The sequence below is a fragment of the Hemitrygon akajei genome, chromosome 28 (genome assembly GCF_048418815.1).
Source record: "Hemitrygon akajei chromosome 28, sHemAka1.3, whole genome shotgun sequence".
In the NCBI taxonomy this organism is placed as follows: domain Eukaryota; kingdom Metazoa; phylum Chordata; class Chondrichthyes; order Myliobatiformes; family Dasyatidae; genus Hemitrygon; species Hemitrygon akajei.
The window spans coordinates 42,282,885-42,297,837 of NC_133151.1; the positions used below are offsets into that span (position 1 = coordinate 42,282,885).

At 53.1% G+C, this 14,953-nt stretch overlaps 1 long non-coding RNA gene across 1 annotated transcript; it reads left to right on the top strand.

Annotated features, from left to right (window-relative positions):
- The first annotated feature begins 2,087 nt into the window (after positions 1-2,087).
- On the top strand, positions 2,088-14,835 carry LOC140717611 (uncharacterized). Its single transcript, XR_012096579.1, has 3 exons — positions 2,088-2,149; positions 8,325-8,634; positions 14,724-14,835. It is a non-coding gene; the product is annotated as an uncharacterized lncRNA (long non-coding RNA).
- Positions 14,836-14,953: the final 118 nt, after the last annotated feature.

Below are 14,953 nucleotides of genomic sequence, written 5' to 3' on the forward strand. Positions count from 1 at the left end.
ATCACAACATAACACGGTTCATCGGCGCTGCACAATCACAACATAACACGGTCCATCGGCGCTGCACAATCACAACATAACACGGTTCATCGGCGCTGCACAATCACAACATAACACGGTCCATCGGCGCTGCACAATCACAACATAACACGGTTCATCGGCGCTGCACAATCACAACATAACACGGTCCATCGGCGCTGCACAATCACAACATAACACGGTTCATCGGCGCTGCACAATCACAACATAACACGGTCCATCGGCGCTGCACAATCACAACATAACACGGTTCATCGGCGCTGCACAATCACAACATAACACTGTTCATCGGCGCTGCACAATCACAACATAACACGGTTCATCGGCGCTGCACAATCACAACATAACACGGTTCATCGGCGCTGCACAATCACAACATAACACGGTTCATCGGCGCTGCACAATCACAACATAACACTGTTCATCGGCGCTGCACAATCACAACATAACACGGTTCATCGGCGCTGCACAATCACAACATAACACTGTTCATCGGCGCTGCACAATCACAACATAACACTGTTCATCGGCTCTGCACAATCACAACATAACACGGTTCATCGGCGCTGCACAATCACAACATAACACGGTTCATCGGCGCTGCACAATCACAACATAACACTGTTCATCGGCTCTGCACAATCACAACATAACACGGTCCATCGGCGCGGCACAATCACAACATAACACGGTTCATCGGCGCTGCACAATCACAACATAACACGGTCCATCGGCGCTGCACAATCACAACATAACACTGTTCATCGGCGCTGCACAATCACAACATAACACGGTTCATCGGCGCTGCACAATCACAACATAACACGGTTCATCGGCGCTGCACAATCACAACATAACACGGTTCATCGGCGCGGCACAATCACAACATAACACGGTTCATCGGCGCCCGGACAGCGCTCCGTGTCTCCACTCCCAGAGAAGGACAGGTTCCCCAAAACTTCTGTTCGGAGAGCCAGTTTGTCAATCTGCCGGGGGCAAATGATGTTGGGAATGGTGAGGGTGGGGCGCCGCGGGAGGGGTGTGAGACAAGGGGCAGAGAAGGAGTGTCAGGGGTGGGTACAGACACACCCAGCCCTGAGACACCAGGCAGGGTCATTAGATTCCAAACAATTGGTTTATTGATCATTTCAGAATGTCTCTCTGGTGTTTCCCGCTCCCTCCCCTCTCCCTTCCCCTTTTCCCAACCATGATTCCCCTCTCCCTACCCCCTTCCCACTCTCAGCCCACAATAGAGACCCAGATCAGAATCAGGTTTATCATCACTCACACACGTCAGGAAATTTGTTTTTGTGTAGCAGCGGTACAGTGCGATACGTATAATCACGACAGGACAGTGCACAAGTCTCCGGCACCCGAGCGATATGTGTGCCTAAGACTTGCTCGGTTACGCGCCGTCTCATAGGACGCGGACGATTATGGTCTTTGACTACGATTGTTTCTGGCAAATCTCCCTGCAGAACTGTCTTCCGGGCCGTGTCTTTACAAGACGGGTGACCCCAGCCGTTATCAATACCCTTCAGAGATTGTCTGCCTGGCGTCAGTGGTCACATAACCAGGACTTGTGATCTGCACCGGCTGCTCGTACGACCATTCACCACCTGCTCCCACGGCTTCACCTCACCCTGATCGGGGACTAAGCAGGAGCTACACCTTGCCCAAGGGTGACCTGCGGGCCAGCGGAGGGAAGGAGCCCCTCACACCTCCTCTGGTAGAGAGGCATCTCCACCCCGGCACACTAAGTACAGGGCAATACGAGACATGAAATCCTGTAATTTATATATTACTTAAACATAATAATTATAACTTCACCGCATGGTTGTACAGGGGAAAATTACAACAGAATGAAAAATTAGATGTAGAAGATTGAGGGGGGGATTTGACAGAGGTATACAGAATTCTGAGGGGTATAGACAGGGTAAATGCCAGCAGGCTTTTTCTACTGAGGTTGGGTGGGACGGTCACGGGTTAAGGGTGAAAGGTGAAGAGTTGAAGGGGAACATGAGGGGAAACTCTTTCACTCGGAGGGTGTGGAACGAGCTGCCGGAGGAATGTGAGCTCGATTTTCAAAGTTTCAGAGGAGTTTGGACAGGTACGCGGATGGGGGGCTGTGGTCCCGGGGCAGGTCGATCGGAGGAGCAGTTCCAATGGTTTTTGCAGGGACTAGATGGGCCGAAGGGCTTTTTCTGTACTGCGCGTCTCTGAGAGAAAACAGAATAGGTCGTGAGGCCCGGTTCCCGCCTGATAACGTCGGGGTAGGCGCCGCCCTGAGCCCGGGGGGACGTGCTCCCAGGCTCCGGGGTCTTTTCCCCGATGGGAGAGGGGCAGAAGAGCGGATGTCCGGGGTGGGGGGGGGGGGCTTCGATTCTGTGGCTGCTTTAGGTTTAAAGCGAGAGTTGAGGGGCAACTTTTCCCCCCCAGAGGAAGCGGTTGAGGCAGGTGCACGGCTGGGAGGGGCTTTCAGCCTGGGGTCCGCGGCGTTAAAGAAGGTTGCGAACCCCTGGTCTAGACGGATAGTGGCCAGATGTGGGGGCACGGGACGTGCTGGGGTGGGGATCTGGGTTAGTATGAACCAGGTGGGCCGAAGGGGCGGGGTCCAATCACTGGCTCGGCTCATTCTACGTCAACAGCCCGAGGTCACTGCACTCAGCAAGGCGATGTGAGGAACGGCCGGGCCCCTCGGCCTGTCCCGATGCGATCCCGGAGGAACTCAGCGGGTCCTGGGAGGGGTGACCTCATTCTCCAAGGGAGAAAAAAGCCTCTTTAACTCTCATCACCCTCCCTCGCCCTCCCAATCCACTCTCACTATCACCTCAAACCCCTCTGTCGCTCTGCGCCTTTCGTCGATTCTCTCTCTCTATTCACTTACACATTCCTCCTCTCCCCTTCCCCTCATTGTCCCCGCTCTCTCCCCAACTCCCCCCCAAACCCCCGTTTCCTCATCATTAGACATCAGAGCAGAACTAGGCCATTCGGCCCATCGCGTCTTGTCTGACTCACATGCACTCCCCTCCCCACGCTCTCTCCCTCAGTCCAGGATTCCTCTTTCCCCTTCATCCCTCACCTCGCTCCCCGCTCCCTTGTCTCACCCTCTCCGCCTCTCTCCTGCCCTCTTATTACGTCCCCCGCCTCTGCCCCGTCACAAGCGGCGGCCCGGGCCGCCCCTCGGACGCTCAGCCCCCACGGCGGGCCGGACCGGGGATGGGCTGCGGGGGGTCCAAGAAAAACCAGTCGATCGAGGCTCCAGGTGGGTGCGGCCGACCCTCCCTCCCTTCCCGCCCCGCTCGTGTCCCGGTCCTGTTTCCGTCGCCCCGAAGCCCGCATCAGTTCAGCCCGGTCCCACAGTGAACCCCAAACAAAACTGTGCCCTGAGCCCCCAAACACTCGCCCTATGGGACCGTGACCCCGCCGGAACCGCACTCCCCGCACCCCTTCCCCACGTGAACCCCGAGATCTCAGCTTCCCCCCCAGACCACAGTGAACCCCAAACAAAACTGTGCCCTGAGCCCCCAAACACTCGCCCTATGGGACCGTGACCCCGCCGGAACCGCACTCCCCGCACCCCTTCCCCACGTGAACCCCGAGATCTCAGCTTCCCCCCCAGACCACAGTGAACCCCAAACAAAACTGTGCCCTGAGCCCCCAAACACTCGCCCTATGGGACCGTGACCCCGCCGGAACCGCACTCCCCGCACCCCCTTCCCCACGTGAACCCCGAGATCTCAGCTTCCCCCCCAGACCACAGTGAACCCCAATCCTGAGCGCTCATCATCCCTGTTCAGAGACGGGCTCCCACAAAGTGCCGTGACCCCCAACACTACAGAGCGGAGCCGCCCCAGGAGCTGAACCCCGAGGCTGTGGAGGGAACCATTTCAATCCGTGTCTGCGCAGTAACCCCAATCCTGGAACCCCAATCCAATCACTCTGAACTCCGAACCCCCGTCTCACACTGAACCCCCAGACTCACTGTCCGGACGCCAAAGACTCCCCCCTCCCCAGAGATAACGGGATGAGCGCCGTTAAATCCATGGAGACTGAGAGCGAACTGCATCGTCTGCGTCAGCCGCTCTGAGGGGGTGCCGGGGGCAGCCCGCAAGCCCCCATCCGGAACCGCGGCATCCCCACAGGCCTGCGGAGAGATGGATCGGCCCCCTCGCCTCACACAGTGACCCTCCCGTCTCAAAGACCTGCCCGCACTGCCCAGACCCAGCCGGCGCAGAGTCCGGTTTCGCCCGCCATCAATCCGGCTCACTGATGAATCTTCCGCCGAACTGGCCGGCCGCGGCGCGTCCCGGACCCGATAGTTTGAGTGTCTGTGGTCACGCCATCTCCATCTCAATCTTTGAGGAGTTTGGATAGGTACGTGGCTTGTAGGCACGTGGAGGGCCGTGGTCCCGGTTTAAATGGATCGGCATGGACTAGATGGGCCGAAGGGCTTATTTCTGTGCTGTACTTTTCTGTGGACCATCCATTCAAGGTTCGACATGTTGTGTGTTGGGGGGTGATCTTCTGCGCACGCTGAGTCACTGTCAGCGTGAACCAGTCTGGCCATTCTCCTCCGACCTCTCTCATTAACGAGGTGTTTCCACCCACAGAACTGCCCCTCACTGGATGGTTTTTGTATTTCACACCATTCTCTGTAAACTCTAGAGACTGTTGTGTGTGAAAATCCCAGGGGATCAGCAGTTTCTGAGATACTCAAACCACCCCATCTGGCACCAACAATCACTCCACTGTCAAAGTCACTCAGATCACATTCTGATGTTCGGTCTGAACCTCCTGACCGTGTCTGCATGCTCTGATGCATCGAGTCTCTGATGACCTGTTTAACTAGCAAGCAGCTGTAGTGCACAGAGTGAGGTATTTCTGAAATCGCTCAATTCATTGTGGGCCGTTCTGTGGCCAGCTGAGGCTCCGGATGGGCTGTTGTCCTGTCACCGGGGATGTCCTGGGACACGCGGGTGCCAAGTTCCAGGTCTGCATCTCGTGAGTTGAAAGGGAATTTCTCTCTCTGGAGGAAAGTATGTGGGGGGGGGGGGGGGGGGAGAATGTCAGAGGTAAGACCTTCACACACAGAGTGGTGGGTGTGTGGAACGTACTGCCAGGGGTGGTGTGGAGACAGATACATTAGGGACATTTAAGGTGATCGGGGGTAAGTGGTGGGTGTGTGGAACGTCCTGCCAGGGGTGGTGTAGAGACAGATACATTAGGGAGATTTAAGGTGATCGGGGGTAAGTGGTGGGTGTGTGGAACGTCCTGCCAGGGGTGGTGTAGAGACAGATACATTAGGGACATTTAAGGTGATGGGGGGTAAGTGGTGGGTGTGTGGAACGTCCTGCCAGGGGTGGTGTAGAGACAGATACTTAGGGACATTTAAGGTGATTGGGGGTAAGTGGGGGGTATGTGGAACGTCCTGCCAGGGGTGGTGTAGAGACAGATACATTAGAGACATTTAAGGTGATCTGGGGTAAGTGGTGGGTGTGTGGAACGTCCTGCCAGGGGTGGTGTAGAGACAGATACATTAGGGACATTTAAGGTGATCGGGGGTAAGTGGTGGGTGTGTGGAACGTCCTGCCAGGGGTGGTGTGGAGACAGATACATTAGGGACATTTAAGGTGATCGGGGGTAAGTGGTGGATGTGTGGAACGTCCTGCCAGGGGTGGTGTAGAGGCAGATACATTAGGGACATTTGAGGTGATCGGGGGTAAGTGGTGGGTGTGTGGAACGTCCTGCCAGGGGTGGTGTAGAGACAGATACATTAGGGACATTTAAGGTGATCGGGGGTAAGTGGTGGGTGTGTGGAACGTCCTGCCAGGGGTGGTGTAGAGACAGATACATTAGGGACATTTAAGGTGATGGTGGGTAAGTGGTGGGTGTGTGGAACGTCCTGCCAGGGGTGGTGTAGAGACAGATACATTAGGGACATTTAAGGTGATCGGGGTAAGTGGTGGGTGTGTGGAACGTCCTGCCAGGGATGGTGTTGAGGTTATCCTCACTGGTTCAGGAGCCTGATGGTTGAGGGGTAATAACTGTTCCTGAACCTGGTGGTGTGGGACCTGAGGCTCCTGTACCTCCTTCCCGATGGAATCAGTTCAGAGTTGAGGTTATCCTCACTGGTTCAGGAGCCTGATGGTTGAGGGGTAATAACTGTTCCTGAACCTGGTGGTGTGGGACCTGAGGCTCCTGTACCTCCTTCCCGATGGAATCAGTTCAGAGTTGAGGTTATCCTCACTGGTTCAGGAGCCTGATGGTTGAGGGGTAATAACTGTTCCTGAACCTGGTGGTGTGGGACCTGAGGCTCCTGTACCTCCTTCCCGATGGAATCAGTTCAGAGTTGAGGTTATCCTCACTGGTTCAGGAGCCTGATGGTTGAGGGGTAATAACTGTTCCTGAACCTGGTGGTGTGGGACCTGAGGCTCCTGTACCTCCTTCCTGATGGAATCAGTTCAGAGTTGAGGTTATCCTCACTGGTTCAGGAGCCTGATGGTTGAGGGGTAATAACTGTTCCTGAACCTGGTGGTGTGGGACCTGAGGCTCCTGTACCTCCTTCCCGATGGAATCAGTTCAGAGTTGAGGTTATCCTCACTGGTTCAGGAGCCTGATGGTTGAGGGGTAATAACTGTTCCTGAACCTGGTGGTGTGGGACCTGAGGCTCCTGTACCTCCTTCCTGATGACAGCAGTGAGAAGAGAGCATGTCCTGGGTGGTGGGGGTCCCTGATGATGGATGCTGCTTTCCTGCGACTGTGATCCATGTAGATGTGCCCAGTTGTGGGGAGGGTTTTACCTGTGATGGGCTGGGCCATATCCAGTACTTTTTGTAGGATTTTCCATTCAAAGGCACTGGTGTTTCCATCCCGGGCTGTGATGCAGCCCGTTGATATACTCTCCACCACATATCTACAGAAATTTTAGATGACATGCCAAAGCTTTGCAATCTTCGAAGGAAGTAGAGTCACTGTTACGCTTTCCTCAAGTTGCTGACCCTCTTGACCTCTGTTCCTCCAGTGAGTCTCTGTTTTCCTCCTCTGGAAGGCAATAATCAGCTCATTGGTCTTGTGGCATTGAGTGAGAGGTTGTTGTTGTGGCACCACTCAACCTCCCTCCTGTAGGCCGATTCCTCACATTTGATTCGGCCAGCGACAGTGGTATGGTCAGCAAACTAGAGTATGGCCTTGGAGCTGTGATTAGCCACGCAGTCACGGGATAAACTCACAGCTTTCTGCTGCCCCTGTGCCAATGGAGGCTGTGGAACTGACTGGCACACCATCTTCACAGGTCACTCCATAGGTTAAACCCTTTGTGATAGTCCAGGGGGAAACTGGCACAGAACTGGTCGTGAATATATTCCTAATCTACCAGCAGCTTTTCGAAAGCTTCACCACATTCCAGCATTGCCCTGGGTGGAAGGGGCATCAGACGTTGGACCTTTGGTCCATCAGCTCTTCTCCTCCATTCCATCATGTCTGACCCCACTCTCCTGCCTTCTCCCCTTAACCTTTGATGCCCCGACAAATCAATCAACCCCTGCTTTAAATAGACACGATGACATGACGTGTGGCAATGAACCGTGCAGTTTCACCACTCTCTGCTGACGTGTGAGGGAGGCAGTTCTCCCAATGCTCCAGTTTCCTCCCACCCTCCAAAGCTGTAGCGGTTAGTAGCTCTGGTCCTAGACTCCCCCACTATAGGAAACATCCTCTCCACATCCACTCTATCTGTGTCCTCTGGTCCTAGACTCCCCCACTATAGGAAACATCCTCTCCACATCCACTCTATCTGTGTCCTCTGGTCCTAGACTCCCCCACTATAGGAAACATCCTCTCCACATCCACTCTATGTGTCCTCTGGTCCTAGACTCACCCACTATAGGAAACATCCTCTCCACATCCACTCTATCTGTGTTCTCTGGTCCCAGACTCCCCCACTATAGGAAACATCCTCTCTACATCCACTCTATCTGTGCCCTCTGGTCCTAGACTCCCCCACTATAGGAAACATCCTCTCCACATCCACTCTATCTGTGTCCTCTGGTCCTAGACTCCCCCACTATAGGAAACATCCTCTCCACATCATCTGTGCCCTCTGGTCCTAGACTCCCCCACTGTAGTAAACATCCTCTCCACATCCACTCTATCTCAGCCATTCAATAAGATTTTTCAAACTCGAGTCTGATTTAGTTTGACAACATTGTGGCCGTCCTGTTCCGTACCCCACATTCCGCCAGTCAGGTGTCTGTGCTTTACCCACGCCATGTGATTTCTTTTAGAGGACCCTGCTGAAGAGCTTCCTGCACGGAGTGACCCACCGGGGCCGGGGCCGGGGGCGGAGCTGGAGTCAGGGGCGGAGCTGGAGTCAGGGCTGCCAACCCCAATGCCTTTGAGCACAGAGGATGAGAGCCTGCCTGCCTATGGATCGGAGTTTGAAATGTCTGCAGCCAGCCTGGACTCCCAGCAGCCCCATCGGTGCAGGGTCGTCAGGAAGGTGAAGAGGAAGAAGGGCAAGGGGGCAGGGCTGCGGGAAGCCCCTGAGCCCCAGCTGCCCGCTCAGTGAAGCCACGTGGGCATGATTGGAGACGGGTGAGATGCTGGGATGGGGAAGGTGAGGGAGGGAGAGCGAAGGAGCGCGAGTGTAGTGTGATCCATCGCAGAATTACGAAGCCAAAACTGTTGTCGAAATCCAGGTCCCGTACAGGAGCTGATTCTGTGGGGTGCTACAGAGGGGGGAATATCTCCTTATTCCCTGATGGGACATGGTCTCTGCCCTCCACCTTCCCCCCATGAGCTGTGGGCACGAGGGCCAGTGTTGTATTGGGTGAGTGCCACCCGACTTATACATGCCATTCGGCCCTTCTCAACCATGCTGCCCAAGATGTCTACCCAAACTGGTTCCATTTGCCCACCTTTGGCCTATTTCCTCCAAACCAGGGATTCCTGACTTGGTGTCCATGGTTAATGTCGGGGTGCTTTGCATAAAAAATTTTGGAAGCCCCTGCTCTAAACCTTTCCTATCCACAACCTGTCCAAGTGTCTTCTTAGGCCTTGTAGTAGCTGTCTCTCCCACTCGCTTCACATACCCACGGCCCTCTGTGTGAAGAGAGGGTGTGGCCTTCCTTAAAGTTTTCTCCTCTCCCCAATTACCCATTCTCTTCGTCACCTCTTTGAAAGAAAAAGGAGATTTGTAAGACATGATTTCCCACACACAAGGCCATGCTGACTGTCCACACATTTCCAAATGCTGGGTGATCCTGTTCCTCCGGTAACATCCCACTGCTGGAGTCGGACTCACTGGCGTGAGCCTCTGGCTTGTCCTTGCAGTCATAACTACCTCCGGCACTTCGCTGCAAACTAAAGATGACACTAATATCTTTAGCAGGGCCCCAGTTGTTTCTTCACTTGCTTCTCACTATGTCCTAGGATGGAGGCCTGTGACTGGTGGAGTGCCACAGGGATCGGTGCTGGGCTCCATTGCTGTTTGTCTTCTATATGAACATTCTGGATGATAGAGTGGTTAATTGGCTCAGCAAGTTTGGGGTCGACACCGAGATTGGAGGTGTGGTGGACAGCTGGAGAAACGGCAGACAGGATTTAATGCAGACAAGCATGAGGTATTGCACCTTGATAGGACCAAACTGGGTCGGACCTACACAGTGAATTGTAGGGTGCTGAGGAGTGTGGTAGAACAAAGGGATCTGGGAATACAGGTCCATCGTTCATTGGAAGCGGTGTCACAGGTAGAGAGGGTCAGAAAGAAAGCTTTTGCCACGTTGGCCTTCCTAAATCAAAGTATTGAATACAGGAGATGGGACGTTATGTTGAAGTGGTATGACGTTGGTGAGGCCTAATTTGGAGTATTGTGTGCAGTTTTGTTCACCAACCTACAGGAACACTGAGGCTGTCTACAAGAAGGGTCAGAGCCGTATCTATTTCCTGAGGAGACTGAGGTCCTTTAACATCTGCTGGACGATGCTGAGGATGTTCTACGAGGCTGTGGTGGCCAGTGCTATCATGTTTGCTGTTGTGTGCTGGGGCAGCAGGCTGAGGGTAGCAGACACCAACAGAATCAACAAACTCATTCGTAAGGCCAGTGATGTTGTGGGGGTGGAACTGGACTCTCTGACGGTGGTGTCGGAAAAGAGGATGCTGTCCAAGTTGCATGCCATCTTGGACAATGTCTCCCATCCACTCCATAATGTACTGGTTAGGCACAGGAGTACATTCAGCCAGAGACTCATTCCACCGAGATGTAACACTGAGCGTCATAGGAAGTCATTCCTGCCTGTGGCCATCAAACTTTACAACTCCTCCCTTGGAGTGTCAGACACTCTGAGCCAATAGGCTGGTCCTGGACTTATTTCCACTTGGCATGATTAACTTATTATTATTTATGGTTTTATATTGCTATATTTCTTCACAATTCATGGTTGGTGCAGCTGTAACGAAACCCAATTTCCCTCGGGACCGATAAAGTATGTCTGTCTGTCTGAAAGATGTAAATAAGATTGAAAGAGTGCTGAGAAAGTCACCATGATGTTGCTGAGTCTTGAGGAACTGAGTTAGAGGGAAAAGTTGGATAGGTGAGGATTATCTTCCCTGGGGAATGAGGGGAATAATACAAAATTATGAGTGGTATGGACAAGGTAAATGCAAACTGGCTTTTTCCACTGAGGTTGGGTGAGACTAGAACCAGATGTCGTGGGCTAAGGGTGGAGGTTGAAGTGTTTAAGGGGAACACGAGGGAGAGCTTCTTCAGTCAGAGGGTGAGAGGGTGGAATGAGCTGCCAGCCAAAGTGGTGGATGTGGGTTTGATTTCAACTGTTAAGAGAAGCTTGGATAAAGACATGGATGGGAGAGCGTATGATCCGGGTCAGATGGACAAGGCCAGTTAACAGTTCAGTACAGGCGAGATGGGTCAAATGGCCTGTCTCTGTGCTATATTATACACTTGGTCAGATCCTGTGGATTGGTCCAACGATATGGTTTAAGACCACCTGCACCCCCTCCTCTGTATAGTGGATTAATTTCCCTGGATGCCCCCACTCCCCGCCCGCTGCCAGAGGGATCACACGTCCACAGATCCCTCAAAGTTGCTGCACGAGTTGTCAGGATGGGGTGAGTTCAAGAGCCTTGAAGTGACGTTGCAGCTCTTTAAAACCCTGCTCAGACCACACGTAGGCATTGTGTTCTGTTCTGGTCACCTCTTTGTAAGAAGGACATGGAAGGATTAGAGAGGGTGCAGAGGAGATTCACCAGGATGCTGACTGGATTAGAGAGGGTGCAGAGGAGATTCACCAGGATGCTGTCTGGATTAGAGAGGGTGCAGAGGAGATTTACCAGGATGCTGCCTGGATTAGAGAGGGTGCAGAGGAGATTCACCAGGATGCTGACTGGATTAGAGAGGGTGCAGAGGAGATTTACCAGGATGCTGCCTGGATTAGAGAGGGTGCAGAGGAGACTCACCAGGATGCTGCCTGGATTAGAGAGGTTGCAGAGGAGATTTACCAGGATGCTGTCTGGATTAGAGAGGGTGCAGAGGAGATTTACCAGGATGCTGTCTGGATTAGAGAGGGTGCAGAGGAGATTCACCAGGATGCTGCCTGGATTAGAGAAGGTGCAGAGGAGATTTACCAGGATGCTGCCTGGATTAGAGAGGGTGCAGAGGAGATTCACCAGGATGCTGCCTGGATTAGAGAGGGTGCAGAGGAGATTTACCAGGATGCTGTCTGGATTAGAGAGGGTGCAGAGGAGATTTACCAGGATACTGCCTGGATTAGAGAGGGTGCAGAGGAGATTTACCAGGATGCTGTCTGGATTAGAGAGGGTGCAGAGGAGATTCACCAGGATGCTGTCTGGATTAGAGAAGGTGCAGAGGAGATTTATCAGGATGCTGCCTGGATTAGAGAGGGTGCAGAGGAGATTTACCAGGATGCTGCCTGGATTAGAGAAGGTGCAGAGGAGATTTACCAGGATGCTGCCTGGATTAGAGAGGGTACAGAGGAGATTCACCAGGATACTGCCTGGATTAGAGAGGGTGCAGACGAGATTTACCAGGATGTTGTCTGGATTAGAGAGGGTGCAGAGGAGATTCACCAGGATGCTGTCTGGATTAGAGAAGGTGCAGAGGAGATTTACCAGGATGCTGCCTGGATTAGAGAGGGTACAGAGGAGATTCACCAGGATACTGCCTGGATTAGAGAGGGTGCAGAGGAGATTTACCAGGATGCTGTCTGGATTAGAGAGGGTGCAGAGGAGATTTACCAGGATGCTGCCTGGATTAGAGAGGGTGCAGACGAGATTTACCAGGATGTTGTCTGGATTAGAGAGGGTGCAGAGGAGATTCACCAGGATGCTGTCTGGATTAGAGAAGGTGCAGAGGAGATTTACCAGGATGCTGCCTGGATTAGAGAGGGTACAGAGGAGATTCACCAGGATACTGCCTGGATTAGAGAGGGTGCAGAGGAGATTTACCAGGATGCTGTCTGGATTAGAGAGGGTGCAGAGGAGATTTACCAGGATGCTGCCTGGATTAGAGAGGGTGCAGAGGAGATTCACCAGGATGCTGTCTGGATTAAAGAGGGTACAGAGGAGATTCACCAGGATGCTGCCTGGATTAGAGAGGGTACAGAGGATATTTACAAGGATGCTGCCTGGATTAGGGAGGGTGCAGAGGAGATTCACCAGGATGCTGCCTGGATTAGAGAGGGTGCAGAGGAGATTCACCAGGATGCTGCCTGGATTGGAGAGGGTGCAGAGGAGATTTACCAGGATGCTGTCTGGATTAGAGAGGGTGCAGAGGAGATTTACCAGGATGCTGCCTGGATTAGAGAGGGTGCAGAGGAGATTCACCAGGATGCTGCCTGGATTAGAGAGGGTGCAGAGGAGATTTACCAGGATGCTGTCTGGATTAGAGAGGGTGCAGAGGAGATTTACCAGGATGCTGCCTGGATTAGAGAGGGTGCAGAGGAGATTTACCAGGATGCTGTCTGGATTAGAGAAGGTGCAGAGGAGATTTACCAGGATGCTGCCTGGATTAGAGAGGGTACAGAGGAGATTCACCAGGATACTGCCTGGATTAGAGAGGGTGCAGACGAGATTTACCAGGATGCTGTCTGGATTAGAGAGGGTGCAGAGGAGATTCACCAGGATGCTGTCTGGATTAGAGAAAGTGCAGAGGAGATTTACCAGGATGCTGCCTGGATTAGAGAGGGTACAGAGGAGATTCACCAGGATACTGCCTGGATTAGAGAGGGTGCAGAGGAGATTTACCAGGATGCTGTCTGGATTAGAGAGGGTGCAGAGGAGATTTACCAGGATGCTGCCTGGATTAGAGAGGGTGCAGAGGAGATTTACCAGGATGCTGTCTGGATTAGAGAAGGTGCAGAGGAGATTTACCAGGATGCTGCCTGGATTAGAGAGGGTACAGAGGAGATTCACCAGGATACTGCCTGGATTAGAGAGGGTGCAGACGAGATTTACCAGGATGCTGTCTGGATTAGAGAGGGTGCAGAGGAGATTCACCAGGATGCTGTCTGGATTAGAGAAAGTGCAGAGGAGATTTACCAGGATGCTGCCTGGATTAGAGAGGGTACAGAGGAGATTCACCAGGATGCTGCCTGGATTAGAGAGGGTGCAGAGGAGATTTACCAGGATGCTGCCTGGATTAGAGAGGGTGCAGAGGAGATTTACCAGGATGCTGTCTGGATTAGAGAGGGTGCAGAGGAGATTTACCAGGATGCTGCCTGGATTAGAGAGGGTACAGAGGAGATTCACCAGGATACTGCCTGGATTAGAGAGGGTGCAGAGGAGATTTACCAGGATGCTGTCTGGATTAGAGAGGGTGCAGAGGAGATTTACCAGGATGCTGCCTGGATTAGAGAGGGTGCAGAGGAGATTCACCAGGATGCTGTCTGGATTAAAGAGGGTACAGAGGAGATTCACCAGGATGCTGCCTGGATTAGAGAGGGTACAGAGGATATTTACAAGGATGCTGCCTGGATTAGGGAGGGTGCAGAGGAGATTCACCAGGATGCTGCCTGGATTAGAGAGGGTGCAGAGGAGATTCACCAGGATGCTGCCTGGATTGGAGAGGGTGCAGAGGAGATTTACCAGGATGCTGTCTGGATTAGAGAGGGTGCAGAGGAGATTTACCAGGATGCTGCCTGGATTAGGGAGGGTGCAGAGGAGATTCACCAGGATGCTGCCTGGATCAGAGAGGTTGCAGAGGAGATTCACCAGGATGCTGCCTGGATTGGAGAGGGTGCAGAGGAGATTTACCAGGATGTTGCCCGTCTTTTGAGGATGGGTATAGATATTCTGCTGTAATATTCTAAGAACAGGTGAGTGGCATCTGGCCCCTCAAGTCTGCCCCATTCCCACGATCAAAACTGATCTCCTTCCGCAGCTCAGCTTCCCAGACTTTAAACCCTCCGGTTTTTGTCTTCCCTTCCCAACGTTCCCTCAAATTATTCTGCACAGCTATGCGGCAACAAGGGCTATGAGCGGGGGAGCATAACTGTGTGGACAATGCAGCTCAGAGGGAACAATGCCCCTTGCAATGGTACAATGATGTGGCCATCATCCCTATCTGATTTTAAAAGCCTCCACAAGGCCACTCTCTTCTCCAGGGAAAACACGTTCTAATAAATCCCCGCTCTCTGTTTGCATGGCAGTCGTCCGTCCTGGGACCACTCTTACAGAACAGGGGGCAGAGTTCAAAACCGTACGCTTGTGTGTTACCATCGAGGCTTCCCATGACCACGATAGCAATGTACTGTATATGGGTGAATTTACCGTGTGCATCCTGCAGAGGAAGGAGCGTGGAGAACGAGGAGGGGACAGCCCGCAGCTGGGCTGGTACGGAAGAGACTGAAATGACAGGAGGATGCCGTGGAAGGGAACA